Here is a 15,931-nt window from a genome sequence, read left to right as displayed (position 1 = left end):
AAAACAATGAAATTCCCCCGTTATAGTTAATGCAGGCAACTATAACTCACGCGACCGCAATCCTCTGCTGATGACGTCAGATATTACATCACTGTATTTAGACACCTATTTACCCAGGTCTTCTTCCATTAATCTTTAGCTATACATATATTACAAATATTTATTTTTCAGAAAGTCATCAGCAGAGGATTGCGGTCGCGTGAGTTATAGTTGCCTGCACTAACTATAACGGGGGAATTTCATTGTTTTTTTACGACTGAAATGTCCAGCTAACTATAACATGTGTGAAACCTATGGTTTTTTAAGTGAATATATATATATATGGTTTTTTTTTGGCACACCCCCTCCAAAAAAGGCCTGGGGGGGGGGGGGGGGGGTCAGGGTATTTCTTTTTTCTTTTTAAATACTCTTTCTCAGGCCGAGTTCCAAGATGGGTGCCAGTGTTCACAGCCAATCAAATCTCAGCACGGGTTCGGAAGGGGTCGCGTATCCTCAGTGTCTCTATATGTACAACTGGATTTTTTATAAATTACTCCACATGTACTGAACGGATTTACACCAAATCACAAAAAGGCACTTCCCTGGACCAACATCTACCTTCCTGCAAAATTTAGTGTAATTCCGTTTAGCAGTTCGGGCTGTATCCTTGTCTAAAGTTCTACGGAAATTTGCACCCCCCCTTTTCTCAACTCCCACTTGATGGATTACATGAAACATTCAAGACAGCAGCTGAATTGAGCGTCATACTAGTTTTGAACATTCTGCGGCAATTCGGCAAACGCGCCAAAGTTATATATACAAATTTTAAAAAATGCTCTTCCTATGGAAACTACATCCTAATAACTATACATACTGACGACTGCCAGTAGGTCATATATATATCCTCTGTAGATGGACTTACGGGCATCCCATCCATTGGTCTCTTTGTTTGTCTATCATTTGGTTCTTCCCCCCCACAGCATTGGGCAGTGCTTCAGCCATTGTTTATTTTCACTATAAATCTATAAATGAGTGTATTTGCATATGCACAAGTTCACATCTATGAAAAAGTAGTCAACTTTAGTAACAGGACTGATTCAAATGCAGCTCTAATTTCATTTTTTTTTTCTCTAGCAGTGGGTCTTTTTAATTTTTTTTTTTTTTTTTTAACAAACATACTTTAGATGGAGGTATTTTGGTTTTTTGTTACTATTACACTTCTAATATCTGTTGCTGAAGTATCCCAAACATAATAATAAAGATTTTTGCAGGCTTGCCAAGGCCAGACGTATTGGTTTTTCCAATGCTTGATATTTATTTTGATCTGAAATGATGCCCCTGGTAATTAGTGATCCAATTTATTTTGATACTGTAGCCTGATGTTAATTTTTTGCTTATCAGTAAATGAAAATGTTTAGAATTCACTGTTAAACATAAGTATACATTTCTTTTGAAATTGTAGGTCACAAAATCAGAGGTGACACAAGTGGACCATGCAATTCAACATCGAATCCTTCTTTAAAAAAGTGGTATGTATTGCTTCCTCTTTTGCTAGCCACATATTATTGATACTTACTCGCAGATGTTGTAAGCTATTCAGCCATTTATAAATGAATGATACTTTACATGACATTTACTTTCCTGCTCTCATGAATAAAGTACTGAATAAATTGCAGAACTAATGGTTCTGTGGCACTCTTTTGTCTCTAATTTTGAAGCAGTGTCCTAACACGTTTTTATCAAAACTACATTTTTATTTTCAACATAGATATAGTCCATTATATAGAATTAAACTGGTGCAGACTGCACAGTGATTCTTGTGCAGTGGTGCACAAAATGTAACAGTGATACGTTTATACATCAGGGATGGCCTGTATATTTTTCTCTATACAGCAATTGTACGCTATGAGTTAATTAATTGCTGTCTCCAGTTAATTTAGGGCAACAGGCAATCCCTGTCAACATTTTTGACGGTTCGTCCCTATGTGATCTTCTCAGGGTCTCTTCAGGACATAAAAATGCTGTCTGGCTCATTACCTATTGGATATAATGTGGAGAAAGGCTATTTAGTGTATGTATAGGGCCTGATGGTGATAACCCAAAGAATGGGAAAAACTTGACCTACCTATCCGCATCCTGCGTATGGAGTGGTGGCAACTGTTGGAAGATCTCCCCAGCTATGAAGTAAATAATACTTAGGTATAGGCCGACAACTGATAAGCTATACCCTCACAAAAGCATTGAAAAAAATCCGGAACCCAGCATATGGATCCACTAGAAGCACCCTAGAAGCACCCTTATCTACAAATACCAGTATGCACTGGAAAAAACAGGAATGGGTATAGCTACTATACCATGTCCTGAAGGAGTGCACCGGAAGTTGGGTGTCCTGCATCAAAGACCATTGGTGCTCATCATCTCTAACATTGGGGCAGTATATTTCCCTAAATTGTCACACATGACCAAGAGACATGAAATAAAGGCAAACTAAAGACACAATGACAAATGGTCTTTCCTGGTGTCCGCAAAAGTAGGGCAAACAAATTCCCTATGTCTGTATAAGCTGCAGCACACTTTAGTGCGTCTGCAACGGGCACCCAACATCAAATGTTAGAGAACATGTAGGAAAGTACCCCTTTTTGACATGGTCGCCCCCACTTTTTTCCTGGTATTTGATGTGATTTAGAATGGAAGTGCACTGGGTTCTTGCTAGCTAGGTCCCCAGTTTCAGATCTCTTTCCTAAAAACTGTACAAATGGTTCCCTATGTGGCAATACCTTTAGCACGCTCTGTAAGTCCCTAGTAAATGATACCCTTGGTACCTAGGTCCTGAGGTACTGAAGAGGATCCTTAAGGGCTACAGCAAGAGTTGTGCCACTACAAGAACCCCGTCACCAAACACATTTAAGGCTGCCACTGCAGGCTGCGTGTTTCGGCGCAAACAAAAGCTGAAAACCCGACATGACAGCAATCCTGTGTACACTGTCCCCTAACACTCCATGTAGTATTTGTAAGTCACTCCTACAGCAGGCCTTAATACCCTATGACAGAGTGCTTAATATTGCATGTAAGGGCATACCGGCATGTGCAGATATGTCCCTGTGCTGGTCAATTAAATTACTGCCAGTGCAAATGAATAGGGAAGCCATTTTCAGGGGGCACTTCTGAACAAATCCAAAACTGGAATCAGTGTGTGTTAAGTAATACAAGATGTTTGATACCAAACATCCATATCTTCACTGAAGCAATCATGTAGCTGAGGAACTCGTTTTCATCAGTGTCCAGAATATGTTGTAAAATCCGATGTCTAAGGACATCTCTCCACCCATAGGCCGTGGAGAAGAGGACCATAGGTGTCCCTACATCCCTGAGCATCGTTATTTATGGCCGCCCCTGTTGGTTCAGCCCGACTGGCCACATCAGCCAAAGCCTGCAGCCTCTTTACACTGTGACCGATCCCCATAGAGTAACATTGGCCATGCAACTGTTTTGCACCCCTGCACCCGACCGCCCTAATGCCGCTGGTGGTGTTCTGCTGATGCTGCCTTGGACCTTGCCCACCACTCACCTTAACTCCTGGAGATTGGTCCTGTAAGTCATTGTACTGTACCTGAATGTCGCAACTGCTTTGCCTTCCATAGGATAACATTGCAGCTTCTGAGAATTGCACTAAGTGTCGACTTTCTGAAGACTCTACTCCTCTAGACCGCTGACCATGGCCACCATCATGAAGGTAGAAGTGGGTGTGTCTTTGTGCTTAAGGTTCATTAGACTCTCCTTTTAGAGTAATCTAAGTACACCCCCATTGATAGTGACTTAGAGGTCAATCAGGAATTTCGACCTGTTCACTGAAAAAATGTTCAAAACATACATTGAAGTATATGTGATAGGTGGTTTTCTATGCATTTTCTAAGTGTCACCTAGTCCACTATTGGATAAAAACATTGTTATATCAGTCGATCCATCCAACTGCATTCTCTTGTTGCCAATAGTTACAGTATGTTTCCGCCTCTGGAGTCCAGTTTCATTACTTCTAGCACGTACCACTTCAACATAGCCTCTGTGTAGTGTTTGACTAGTGATGCTCCCTCTGTCCTGCAACTTATCTGGCTCCAGTGTTGACATGTGAAATATACTGTCCAATGTTAGAGGAGACGAGCACCAATGGTCTTGGATGCATAACAACCGTCCTCCGGAGCACTTCTTCAGGACGTGGTATAGTAGCTATACTGTTATCCAGTACGTACTGGTGTTTTGTAGATAAGGATGCTCTTAGTGGATACATATGCTGGGTGTCCGACTTTTTCAATGCTTTTGTGAGGGTATAGATAATAAGTTTGTGGGTCTTTACCTAATTATATGCATTAATTTCTTCATAGCTGGAGAGATCTTAGAGCAATTGGCGCCTCTCCATATGCAGGATGCACACTGCGGCAATGTAGGTCATGTTGTTCCCATTCTTTGGGTTATCAGTACAGTTATGCCTGATGCATACACTAAATAGCCTTTCTCCACATACTACTCAATACGTAATGAGCTAGATGGCATATTTATGTCCTGAAGAGACACTGCTAAAGAACACATAGGGACAAAACATCTATGACGGGGATTGCCTGTTACCCTAAAGAAATTGGAGTCTGCAATTAATGAACTTATACTGTACTATTAATGCATAGAGAGAAATATAAAATGTATATCTGATGTCTATGCATCACTATTTAAATTTGTACAGCACTGAGCACTGTGCCTGCTGCACTATTTTAAATATATAAAATTGACTATATCTATGTATAAAATACAAAATTGAGTTTTGATGACAATGTGGTAGAAAGGTGCTATAAAATTAGAGCCAAAAGAGTCCCACAGAACAATTAGTTCTGTTTGCTTGCTACCCAGGTGCCAATTTTGGGCATATGGGTTTGGTCCCGTATACTTCATTTATTAAGTACTGAATAGTGGTGTATCCTATACTCTGCTGGAAGGTGGTTTACTGGTTGAGGTGGGTGAAACCCTACTAAAGCAGAAACCTAAACTCCAGTCAGGGTGAAGTCAAAGCAAACCCCATTAACCCTCCGGTAGCTTGGCACAAAGCAGTCAGGCTTAACTTAAAGGCGCTGTGTAAAGTATTTACGCAGTGCTTAAAACAGTAATAAAGTGAAACCACAAAGTAAAATCCCACACCAATGTAGAAAAATAGAGTAGCATTTTATAAGTTATTTAAAACCAGAACAGCAAACAACCTAATCAATAGAACCGAAAATATGCAATTTCAACGTTTTTAAGTCAAAATAGTGCCCAGGAGCACAGAACGCCAACTGTGGCTATCTGGTCAATGCCGAAACGGGACAGTGTCTCAAGTTCAGAACTCAATGGAGCACTGGGATGGATACCGGGACCAAGTTAGCCTAGCTGAACAAAGTACCTTAAATCCTAGTTGCAGAACATTGCGATGTCTCTCCTCAAGAATATGTCACGCACCAGTGGTTCAAAGAAGCTGCAATGCAAAATCCTGTGCGGAAGATGCGTTGCACACTGGTGGTTCTGAAGAAGTTGCAGGGCTGTAATGCAATATCTGGAGTCTGGGATGTTCCACGCTGCAGCGATTCCAAGTCGGAGCTGCGAGGAGATGCGTTGCATCGGTCTGCCTACAGGACCACAGCTAGGCTGGCAGAGCACCTCAAGTCCACTTTCAAGGGTGCAGGGCTGGGATGGCATCACTAGTGGGGGTAGGACTTACAGCAGACCGAGTCCAGGTGCTGGGTTCAAGCTGGTTGGAGCCTTTTCTTTCTCTGGTGCTCTTTGCGGGAGCCACCCAGCTAGCCCTTTGAATCAAGCTTGTGGTCCTGGGATCAAGATGCAGTTCCAATCCTTTCACTCTGGTAGAAGAGCAACAGAGTAGCAGCAGTTCTTGGTTCCGTCTGAATCTTACACCGGTCCAGAGGCGGCTGAAGGGTTGGGTTTGAGTCCATTATTTATAGCTGGTGCCTACTTTGAAGTAGGAAGATTCTACCCCAAAACTGTGTTTCCTGCCTCCCTGCCCTGGCCCCAGCTTTTCTCTGGTCACAAAAGACTAGTGTCAAACCCTTTGCGAGTGTGCTCAGGCAGAGCCTTTGTGATGTGCAAGTGTGATAGGTGACGGCTCCTCCCCCTCATAAAGTCAGAGATGGCCATCCTGCCATCACCTATTCTCCTTTGTTTCCCTATCTAGGAGCAATACACAACAACCAACTGCCAGCTACACCTAGTTATGTCTCCCAGAATACAAGCTACAGGTACCACATGCTTGGGACACGAACATTGCAACTTTCTAAAAGTGGCATTTTCAGAATTTTGACTTGAAATCAGACTTTACCATTAAAGAGAGTTCTAAAGTACAATTCTTTAGACGGCAAACTGAAGATTCCCATCTGCTCCAAGTTGAAAGTTATCACTTATTAAATGTAATTAGGTAACCCAATGTTATCCTATGAGAGAGGCAGGCTTGCAGTAGTGAAAAACGAATGTAAAAGTTTTTCACTACCAGAACATGTAAAACTTAAACGTACATGTCCAAGTAAATATACTGCACCCTACCCTCTGGGCTATTTAGGGCCTACCCTAGGGGTGACTTAGATGTATTAAAAAGGAAGGTTTAAGCCTGGCAAAACGTTTATTTTGTCATGTCAAAATGGCAGTTTAAACTGCGCACACAGCCTGCAATCATAGACCTGAGCCAGGTTTAAAAGCCTGCTTATTTGGGTGGCACTATAAGTACTGAAGGCCCACCAGTGGCATTTAATTTACAGGCCCTGGGTACATGGAGTGCCATTTTACTAGGGACTTGCAAGTAAATTATATGTGGAAATTGGAAGTAATCCAATTTTACAATGCTGAGGACAGAGCACACATACACTTTAGCAATGATGAACAATGATAAAGTGCACAAAGTCCTAAGGTCAACAAAAACAAGATCAGCAAAAATGGAGGAGTATGGCCAAAGGCTTGAGGGAAGACCACTCTATGGCTGCCCGGTCTAACATTTTCTTTAAAGGAGCAGTGAAGGACTGGGGTTAGAGCCATGTGGATTTGGGCAAGTTGTATGGGAGCACCCCGCAATGTGCTTCAACCTGTATTGTGTGCTGGGGCTCTCTTAATTGGTGGCCCCCTTCCCAAATAGAGACTCTTGGTATTATTGTGTGTGGTGCTAATAGGCCTTTTTTTTTTTTTACTGTGATAATGTTCTTTGGTACATTTAGTTGTATTGTGTTCAGAGTAGAAGGTGTCTGGTGAACCCCATTAATGACTAATGTTGCAGACATCTTGCAGAAGGAAAAGCTTCCTCAGAGGAAAATCATAGATAACCGCCCTCCTCTACGAGCAGCAACAGAGTTTTGCATGTGGGGTGATATCAAGTGTTTCAGCTGATATTCCTCCTTGTGAGGTGGTGCTGTTTGGTATATGAAGTAACAAACACACTTATTGTCTTTAAAAACGAAATACCTACGCACAGCATCTGTTGTACCACTGAGCACAAGCCTGACACTGTGTGCCTGTACCGCAGGCTGCTTGCTGCTGCTTCAAAACTTGTGCTTGGATGGGATCGTTCCACAGCCCTTTTCTGCACCACCTTTGCCATTTACTGTTTTTCATATTTTTATGAAGACGTTGGTTCCCGAACACAGAACGTTCCATTTATTTTCATTCTAGGCTTGAATCTTATAAGCTGTTTGATTTTGAAGAGTAAATACTTGTAAGCTCTAATTTAACTTCCAAGGAAGCCATATCTTCCCTTAAAAGCTTCTTGTTGCCACTTGAAAATGTAACCGGAAATAACTGATAAGTGCATGACTGAACAATATTAATCTATTCGGCCTAAACTCGTATAATTGTGGATTAATGTCGATCAACCGATCACTTGAAAGCCCTACGTTTTGTTTTGCTCAAGTGTTCTGTTTATTCATGCCAAGAAAAAATAACACTGACTTTTGCAATAAGATTTATGCCTTTTTTTTTAAGCTGTATTTCGAAGGTGCATTTCTTTATTCCATCCTGCTACAAGTGGTTATGTAACGCTGGAATCTGTATTCCCTCAGTGTCACTAGTAATCAAAGATCTCATCTGTATAGCAGTGGCCATCTAGTGGTGTATTGTTCTTATATCTTCGAGTATCCTTTAAAGCTATGACCTGCTGTGGCTTCAGTGTTTATGAAATGCAGTTCTGAAATGCTTTGCTGCCCCACGTTCGTTGTAATCTGTAATGCTGCCTTTCTCTTTCAGCAGCCAGAGATAGCTCTTTTAATGTATTTTGTATCACCACCACCCCCTATTGCAAAACAAGTATTGAAAATGCAATAGGTCTTGGCGTAGTTTAAGTTAAAGCAATTCTGTTTGTAATTAGGTGGCTTTTTAGCTTTGCTTTTATTAGTGTTTTTCAAACTTTCATGTGCATAACATGCATATGTATGCATGCATTTATATTTGTATTTATATAGATGTGTGTGTGTGTGTGTGCGTGTGTGTGTGTGTGTGTGTGTGTGTGTGTGTGCGCGCGTGCGTGCGTAGAGCGAGTGGTAGAGGGTGGTGAGGAGCAGAGGGTGGTGAGGAGCAGAGGGGAGTAGAGAGGTGAGAGTAGGGTAGGAGAGAGTGGTGAGGAGTAGAGAGGAGTGAGTAGAGTAGAAGAAAGTGGTGAGGAGTGAGTAGAGTAGGAGAGGGTGGTGAGGAGCAGAGTAGAGAGGAGTGAGTAGAGTAGGAGAGAGTGGTGAAGAGTAGAGTAGAGAGGAGTGAGTAGAGTAGCATAGGAGAGAGTGGTGAGGAGTAGAGTAGAGTAGAGAGGAGTGAGTAGAGTAGGAGAGAGTGGTGAGGAGTAGAGTAGAGTAGAGAGGAGTGAGTGGAGTAGGAGAGAGTGGTGAGGTGTAGAGAGGAGTAGAGTAGGGTAGGAGAGAGTGGTGAGGAGTAGAGAGGTGAGAGTAGGGTAGGAGAGAGTGGTGAGGAGTAGAGTTGTGAGTAGAGTAGAGTAGGAGAGAGTGGTGAGGAGTAGAGTAGAGAGGAGGAGAGTGGTGAGGAGTAGAGTAGAGTAGAGAGGAGTGAGTAGGGTAGCGTAGGAGAGAGTGGTGAGGAGTAGAGTAGAGAGGAGTGAGTAGAGTAGGAGAGAGTGGTGAGGAGTAGAGAGGTGAGAATAGGGTAGGAGAGAGTGGGGTAGGAGAGAGTGGTGAGGAGTAGAGAGGAGTGAGTAGAGTAGGAGAGAGTGGTGAGGAGTAGAGTAGGAGAGTGTGGTGAGGAGTAGAGACGAGTGAGTAGAGTAGGAGAGTGGTGAGGAGTAGAGTAGGGTAGGAGAGAGTGGTGAGGAGTAGGGTAGAGAGGAGTGAGTAGAGTAGAGTAGGGTAGGAGAGAGTGGTGAGGGGTAGAGAGGAGTGAGTAGAGTAGGGTAGAGTAGGGTAGGGTAGAGTAGAGTAGAGTAGGGTAGAGTTGTGAGGAGTGGAGAGGAATGAGTAGGGTAGGAGAGAGTAGAGAGGAGTGAGTAGGGTAGGGTAGGAGAGAGTGGGGTAGGGTAGGAGAGAGTGGGGTAGGGTAGGAGAGAGTGGGGTAGGGTAGGAGAGAGTGGTGTAGGGTAGAGTAGGAGAGAGTGGTGAGGAGTAGAGTAGGAGAGAGTGGTGAGTAGGAGGGAGTAGAGCGGATAAGAGTAGGAGTGAGTAGAGAGGGGTAGAGTAGGAGTGAGTAGAGAGGAGTAGAGGAGGAGTGAGTAGAGAGTAGTAGAGTAGGAGTGAGTAGAGTAGGAGAGGAGTAGAGAGGTGAGAGTGGTGGTGAGTAGAGAGGTGAGTGGTGAGGAGTAGAGAGGTGAGTGGTGAGGAGTAGAGAGGAGTGAGTAGAGTAGTAGAGATGTGAGAGTGGTGGGGAGTAGAGAGGAGTAGAGTAAAGTAGTAGAGAGGTGTGGAGTGGAGTGGAGTGGTGAGGAGTAGAGTGGTAGCAAGAGATTGGTAGACGGGAGGAAGGCTAACAAGCATATGTGAGTAGAGAGGAAGGGATGGACAGGAGAAGAGGGGAAAAAGACAGGGGGAAAAAAGAGGTAAAGAAGAAGTGGTGAAGAGGGGTGTAGGGAAGAAGGAAAAGAAGTAGAAAGAGAGAAAGGAGTGGATCACATGGAGGGAAAGAGCAGAATAGCAAAGGTATGAGGAGCTTGAAAGAGGGAGAAAGAGAAAGGAAAAGAGTGCCTGAGACTCAGGCAGACATGAGAGCGATAACCAAGAGGTCCATGGAGAGAGAACAAGAGGTCCATGGAGAGAGAACAGAGGGTCCAGTAGCAGAGAAGAGACAGTCAGGGGGACTTAGAGAAACAAGCGAGGGCCTGAGAGACTTTGGGAGGCACATGGCCAGGGACAGACCAGAGAGAGAGGGAGATTCATGGAGTCAGGGAGGACTTGGAAAAAGAGCAGCGCGGTCAAATGATAGGGAAAAGAGGCCCAGTGACAGAGCAAAGAGGGTGAAAACAGAGAACAGAGGCCAGTGATAAAGAATAGAGGGTCAGTGATAAAGAAGAGCGGGCTAGTGGGAGTAAACAGTCTTTTTAGAGGAGAGAGACCCATTGCTTCGCTGGATGGTTCTAGAGAGTGGAGAGACTAATTGAGAGAGCGTTGAGGCCAAGTGACAGAGCGAGGGTCAGTGAAAGAGTAGAGAGGCCCGGTGAGAGGGTCGGAGGAGAGCAGAGAAGTAGATTGTTAGAGAGGCCATGTAGCGCAGCAGAGAGGCCAATGAATGGGTTCTGAGGAGAGCAGTGAAGCACATTGTAGTCACCCCCAACCTCGTTAATCCTGCACAGACTGGCCAGTACAGCGCTTCCACCCATGACTGCAAGAAACCAACAAAGCTTGCCCTCCAACATTCCTTGAAAACAAGCCCTGTGGCTGCCCAGGCGCATAACCAGTTCGTCAAGAACCAGATACATTAGCAGACTTCTCGGTTGTATACACCTGTTGCCAGGAAGTGAGAAATTAGAAACTTCGTGAAGATCTGCAAGTGTCGGCTTAAAAGATCCTACAGTGGGGGACAGACCTCTTGTAAGCAGCGATGGTCCCATCACACCCAAAAGACAACCCGCAAGTACAGACACTTGAACCCGTAAGCTTCTCAGTCTACAATATCTCCATTTCTGAGAAGCACACATTTGTTTAATGATATAGTGCTCCATATCCATAGCCACCACCACCCACCCCCACTGCAGAGGCAACACACCGGCATAGGTAAAGCAAAAGCCATGGTCGTCCCCTGAAATACGGGCTGACATCTGTTCAGAGGACTGTTAAAGATTCTTACACAAAACTACTTTTCAATGGCTACCGCAGCCTGGGCTCCAGACGTGACCTCTCTTCTCCACATCACATCTTTCAGTACTCTGCCAGAGCTCTCACCGCATCTCCAGGACTAGAACGCTCCAACATCTCCCTCACTCAGAACATTAATCGGTAATCAGTGCTTTCCCACAGAACTCCAGCAGGCATCTTTAGAAACCCTTCAGTGCTTCGGTGAAACTGCAGCACCACAAATTTTATTCTGACCAAAGCAAATGCCAAATCCTATTCAATGAACTGTATAAAAGACTACCTCCTCCTTCAGCAAAAGTGTAATCGAACCAGGGCTTACGTGTTCCATATTTTTCCAGATGTAAGTTATGAGTACCCGAATACAAAGTCACCTGGATAATTTAGGCCTGGCATGGCACAGTCTGGGAGGTCTGTGATAGGGTGCGGAGTGGGAGATGCATTGTAGCTGTGAAAAAAAGAAGCGCGGCGCGGTCCCGAAAGCGAAAGAGGATCTCTTGTCTTTATGGGGCCATGTGTTTCAAACACATGGCCTCATAAAGATAAGAAACCTTTTACGCCAGAAGGAAAGAAGGAGAGCCTGTCCAAGTGGGCCGTCCAAAAAAGCCAAAGGAAGGCAACTTAAAACCCTCCTTTTCAATGGGAAGCCAGCGTTTAACATAAACGCTGACGCTACCCAATGAAAATGAGGGGCGCGCCCTTCTCCCAAACTAAGCTGATTACTATAAGACTCGAGGCGAGGAGCACATGCGTGCTTCAACGCCAGCCGAGACCTAAAAATGCTAGTTGGCAAAAGCTTGCGAAATTAGTTCTACTTGTTTCTTCCAGGCATTGGGCAGTATTTGAATGTGTGTGTTTCTGTTGCATGTAATTGCACTGTTGGAATGTTTACTTTGGATCACGTGGCTTTGGCATTTTGCCAGTGAAGCTGTCAGTTGGTCATTTGGCTGCTGACTAATACAGCACATTTAAAAATGTTGTGTGTGCTGTACAATATTGGCATTTAATTTGTTTGAGCCGTCTACTAATTCTTAAACGCAACAGCTAGCATATACGAATTTACCTGTCTCCGTTCCTGAAAATTGTGTACTGCACGGTTGCATAGACATTGCCATCCTTTACAGTGTCTCATCCCCTTTTGTTGCATGTATTTTGTAAGTTACAATCTAACTGATGTTCTGAACATCTCTCTCTGCACATACAGAAGCTTGGAGCCAAGACGTACCTGCAGTATCCTAACTCTTTCTAACAGTGACTAATTGGAAATGATAGCAGCCTATTAGACAAACTGCATGGGCAAAGCAGAGAGCACAAATGATGCAGTGCCCGAGACTCTTTACAATTTCCAACTTTGCAACATCATTTTTGCAGCTTGGGTGATCAATTTGAGTGTCTGCATTAGAAGCTATGCTTGGCTCCGTGTCTCTGGCTTTAAGCTCTAGCGAATCACTTTGACGGCCTAAGCCTGAAATAGGTGAAGGGCATGAGTGCGAGGGTGGCAGGAAAGCTATGGTAAACCCCTTGACAGATATCCCACCAAAAGACCCTATATATAATCAAACCACATCCGTAAGCTTATCTGTCAGTCACTCCATGGTGAGGCCTTGCCACAAACGTGTATGCCATTGTGGCATGGAGGGGGGCAATGTTTTTTTCCATGCTGCTGCTAGTGCCATCTTGGCTGCCCCCAAACACAACCACATTATGGATCTCTCCCCTATCGTTTGATGTTTTAAGGAGGGGTCTTGGAGTCCCAGCAGGACAAACTCAGGTGTCTGGGGCAAGGGGTATCCCAGGATCTCGTTCCAATATGGCTTGATCAAAGCGCAGTCCCACCAAATATGTCTGCAGTCCCCCAAGAGACCGCACCCCGCCAACAGCGATCCGAGGTCGCTGGGTAAAATTTGTGAAGCTTTGCTGGGTGGAGGTACCAGTCATAAAGGAGTTAATAGTGGGCCTCCCGTAGACCTAATGACCTGTTGTGTTTAGGTATGTCTCTACATAGTGTGGTCCAACGATTTATAGGGATAGAGTTGCCCAACACATTTTCCCAGAAGGTACTGTATCTTGGGTTACGAGTAGTATTTGATGTATTGAGAACAGAGTAGAGGAATAAAAAGGTTCTTTTAGTTCCCCCACCCTTGCACAAATTGCTCAATCTGGAGTAAATCCCTAGTGGCTGCTTGTCTGTACTCTTTCTGCGTTACCCAATGGCCCGATTGGTTATAGTGAAATCTCTGTGTTGGGGGGATTGAAGTCCCTACAGCAGTTAGCGAATGAAAGTATATCCTACCCATGGAACAGGTCTGACCTACCTCCCTCCCTCTATAGGTCCCTCTATAGGTCAAAGGTAGGAGAGCTGGTGGGAATGCCTTGTTGAAGTGAATGGGAGAATACGGGGAAGTGAAGGTGGTAAGACCATTCTGAGGGGCAAACACGTACCATACTTTTAAAGTGGTTTTAGTAGGAGTGCTTAAATATACATTCAGGGGGCTAGAGTCTCTAGTTTTCCAAATGAGGTCCCATATTGTTCTCTGTGTAACCGCCCTGTCTACATGGAGCCAGTGCTTCTCCGACTCCCTTAAGGACCATTCGGAGACCACCCGGATTTGAGCCGCTCTGCAGTATGCTACCAAGTTCGGGAGTGCGAGCCCTCCCTCTTGCCTCTGAAGCCTTAATAATCTATTGGATAAACGAGCGCTACGATTCTGCCAGATAAATTTCGTAATTTGGTATTGCAGATAAATGAAGGATTGATTGGCTACTTCCCCTGGGAGACCCTGAAAGAGGTATAGGACCCTAAGTAGGATCATCATCTTGATCACGTTGATCCTCCCCATCCATTTTAAGTACATTGGTGTCCATCTCTTTGAGTCTCATTGTAATTGGCGAAGGAGGGGTGGGAAATTGGCTTTATAGAGATTCTCAACCCTGGGTGTAATCTTTGCGCCTAGCTATCTGATTTCTTTGTGTGCTACTTGAAAGGGTGTACAGTAAGCTAGCGTTTCATATCTCCCTCCAGGGCCGTCGGATTAAGTAAAAAGGACTTGGTAAGGTTCACCTTAAAGTCAGCTACAGGTATACTGTCGGAGCGTCATCAGGTATGAAAATACAGCAACTTGACCCAATCAATGTGCACACTCCACCACGGTCCGCAAGAACAAAGTCTAAGGCAACTCAGTTTTGTAAAGTCATAAGACGATCCTGTAGTTCTGCCGTGATATTACTTAAGGCTCCTACAGTGATGTCTATGGTGGTTTCTATGACACGAACCAATTGCCTTATATTTCTGCTGTTGGCCATTGGACCCCAAAAAGGAAGAAAACCTTTGAGGAAATCTCCTCCCTCTTGTCCTGCTGTGTCTTTAGAATTAATAATCCCTCTGCCATATCTGTTTCGATGATGATTTGCAGAAGCGGTGTATGTAGGGGGAAGAAGGAAAGCTATATAACAGGTACCAGAAAAAACAGTTGGCAACCACGTGTAAGCCCTATCGTGACAGATAAAATACGTGCCTTGAGATGGTACTAGAGGCGGCGAATTCTGAGAGGAGTAGACGTATGTGTGGGAACAGCTATTTCTTTGTACGGTGTCAGCAGACTGACCATTTATCTGTAGACAGAAATTGCCCTGATGTGGTATAGTCCAAATCGGTGGAAATTTTCCTTGTTTAACTTTATCACTAAAGCTAGTGATATATTGGGTGACGTTCCAGTTAGTGTACGCTTTTCTTTCGTCAACGGAAATCTTACTATTTTCCATGATTTTAGCCATAGCTACCATTCCCTTTATCAATGAACTATGACTAAAATCCGGACCACCAATATATGAACTAATGGATCGTCTGAATTTGCTTTGATAGGCATTGGAGAAGATAACAAAATAAGCCCAAGCAGAACCCTCATAAGAGAACGGGAGAACTAAATACGGCATTCCTTTTTCTGTGGTATGTGGCGTAAGTCCACACACCCAACAGTCAGTTGTATTGATCACTAATTGGTGTTGATGTAATAACTGGACAAATGAATTGTTGTAATATTCGGTTCTTCTAATGAGTTCATGTTGAGGAAGGGTATGAAATAGATGTGGAGAGACAGTAGAAGAAGACGAAGAGGTAGAAGGAGAGAACTTTTTGCTGCAGAGCATAAATAATCCAACTTATACACGCCAAAAGGATACACAATAATCTAATGATACATAAGGCTATACTAAAATGACTGTGCATTAATCTACAGGATTCTTTTTTCATTTTATCCTTTCTCTCTCTTTTGCCTAATGTAGTTTCCATCTTTCTAAATGGATGTTCACGGCAATCTTTCTCACTTAGTCACGATTGTCTGCCGTCCTATGACACTGCAAGTCCTGCAGGCCTATTGCCACTACTCGGGTCGCAACGAAGACTCCTACCGTGACCCTGCAACCGGGATAGAATACTACATAGGAGAGAGAAAATCTTAAGTGTTCTTTAGTCTAGGTCTTAGGTTATAGTGTTCTTTATCAGGTGCAGTTTGGTCTCGGAACAATGTTCGCGGATTTGTCGTATTCAAGCGACGATGTGGTGTTATCGCTTCCTGAAGAATGTCGTCGTCCTTTTTCTCAGACAATGTTCCATTCAGGCGTGCATCACTAAAAGGTACAAATCGTGGAACCTTCTCACTCTC

General features: G+C 43.9%; 1 protein-coding gene across 7 annotated transcripts in view; it reads left to right on the top strand.

Annotated features, from left to right (window-relative positions):
* Window positions 1-15,931, top strand: part of LYSMD3 (LysM domain containing 3) — a 117,472-nt gene that overhangs the window by 35,352 nt on the left and 66,189 nt on the right. For 5 of the 7 annotated variants that reach the window (XM_085632461.1, XM_085632465.1, XM_085632462.1 and 2 more), the window contains one exon: window positions 1,442-1,508. The gene's annotated coding sequence lies outside the window, so the exon portion shown is untranslated. Of the gene's footprint in view, window positions 1-1,441; window positions 1,509-14,292; window positions 14,372-15,931 lie in introns of all 7 variants that reach the window. The other 2 variants (XM_085632464.1, XM_085632466.1) reach the window with 1 other exon arrangement.

Source organism: Triturus cristatus, chromosome 2_1 (assembly GCF_964204655.1).
Source record: "Triturus cristatus chromosome 2_1, aTriCri1.1, whole genome shotgun sequence".
In the NCBI taxonomy this organism is placed as follows: Eukaryota; Metazoa; Chordata; class Amphibia; order Caudata; family Salamandridae; genus Triturus; species Triturus cristatus.
This window is presented reverse-complemented; position numbering and strand designations above follow the sequence as displayed.